At 42.8% G+C, this 2,011-nt stretch overlaps 1 pseudogene across 1 annotated transcript in view; it reads left to right on the plus strand.

The window, feature by feature from the left end:
• Nucleotides 1-1,718, plus strand: part of LOC110295818 — a 41,777-nt pseudogene extending 40,059 nt beyond the window's left edge. The window contains exons 3-4 of the transcript XR_002378110.1: nt 549-1,207; nt 1,647-1,718. The product of XR_002378110.1 is annotated as a proline-rich protein HaeIII subfamily 1 pseudogene (transcript). The remainder of the gene's footprint in view (nt 1-548; nt 1,208-1,646) is intronic.
• The last annotated feature ends 293 nt before the right edge of the window (nt 1,719-2,011 follow it).

Raw genomic sequence — 2,011 nt, forward strand, 5'->3', positions numbered from 1 at the left:
AGTTTTTAAAAATATAGACTTGAATTTGAAGACACTGTGGTAGATAAAATTAACTATATATGCCATTAGCCTTGCTCTACTGTAAACAAAAGAAAACAAGAGAAAAAGATATGAGCCATTTGGAGGATGGCATCAGAAGTAATTAAACTGAAACTATTATGCACAAAAATAATAACAGCCACCTCCACCTTCAACATGAGGACAATCTTCTGAGCAAGCTTCTTTAATTTTACCACGGAACTTAGTCATTTGATCTGGATTCACAAAAAGCCAGCTTTTTCCAAAATATAACAAGTAACATTACCTCCATATATGATGTGATTTACTAGTTTTAATTTGTTCAAAGAAACTGTTCTGAATACTCTGAAAACGTCATTATGTGTATTGCATGTTGTGCAAAGACCATGTTTTAATGAGAGCATATTTTTTTTTCTTCTTGAAACTATCAAAAGGTTGCTATCTAGAAAAGATGCTGTGTGGAAGGGTCATTGAGATAAAGGAGAACAAAGTTGTGTATGACTAAACACATCTATTATTTTTTCATTCAGATCTTCAGAATCAAAACCAGATCCCGAATCAGAGGCCACCTCCTTCAGGGTTCCAACCAAGACCGCCTGCTAACGGGAGCCAGCAAGGCCCACCCCCACCAGGAGGCCCACAGCTGAGACCCCCTCAAGGCCCACCACCACCAGGAGGCGCACAGCAGAGACCCCCTCAAGGCCCACCACCACCAGGAGGCCCACAGCAGAGACCCCCTCAAGGCCCACCACCTCTAGGAGGCCCACAGCAGAGACCACCTCAAGGCCCACCACCACCAGGAGGCCCACAGCAGAGACCCCCTCAAGGCCCACCACCACCAGCAGGCCCACAGCCGAGACCCACTCAAGGCCCACCCCCAACAGGAGGCCCACAGCAGAGATGTACTCAAGGCCCACCCCCAACAGGAGGCCCACAGCAGAGACCCTCTCAAGGTCCACCACCACCAGGAGGCCCACAGCAGAGACCCCCTCAAGGCCCACCACCACCAGGAGGCCCACAGCTGAGACCCCCTCAAGGCCCACCACCACCAGGAGGCCCACAACCGAGACCCACTCAAGGCCCACCCCCAACAGGAGGCCCACAGCAAACACCTCCTCTGGCTGGAAACCCACAAGGCCCACCACAAGGCAGACCCCAGGAACCTCGGTAAACCAAAATTCTGCGACAGGTATGACTCATCATTATCCCATTATGGGTGTCAGGGATCAAAACTCCTCTATATTTCAGATTTTAGAATGTAACCAATCTAAATATGTAGTAATAATTTTTTCCTGGAGCCAATATCAAATATTTATATTAAATGATATATTCATGAAAGAAAATATGTTTTTGGAGGAATATCTCCTCCAAATTTGGTTTTCTACAATTATTGCATGCATTATATGCTTCTGGCTAGAAGACCCATTATCTTCCTAAGATCCTTTATTAACTTACTGTTATTCATGAACCCAAAAGTATACACAGATCTCATCCTGTTCTTAGTTCTTGGTTTGTTTCCTTTCAGCATGTTAGGATTATTAATGATTGAGATGTCTTGTTCTTTCTGTACCCTGCATACATTAGGTATTATTATTATTAATTATTATTATTAATTATTATTATTTCAGAATTGAGTAGGACGATGGCTCCCTCAGAAAGTTCTCCCATGGCCACAAAGGATTATAACTGGAGCTTCACTACATTAATAAAATGATCAGCATGCAACTTCGGATTTCTGTCTTTCTTTCTCCGTGTGATTCAACTTAGAATTTCAGATCTGAAAATAATAATTATTATTTTCTCATGGTTCATCCCTGCAATTTCTTTCAGCAATTGTCCATAAGCCAGGTAGCTGGTAAAATGTTCCACTCTTTTCTCTTGCCTGGTCTCTACAGCATAATGGGTTTTTTATATTAATTCCCCATTTTTAAACAATAGGCAGGTAATTTTGGTGGATTATGAACACAGAACAAAATTCCAAACTTAGCATGCT

The sequence above is a fragment of the Mus caroli genome, chromosome 6 (genome assembly GCF_900094665.2).
Source record: "Mus caroli chromosome 6, CAROLI_EIJ_v1.1, whole genome shotgun sequence".
Lineage (NCBI taxonomy): Eukaryota > Metazoa > Chordata > Mammalia > Rodentia > Muridae > Mus > Mus caroli.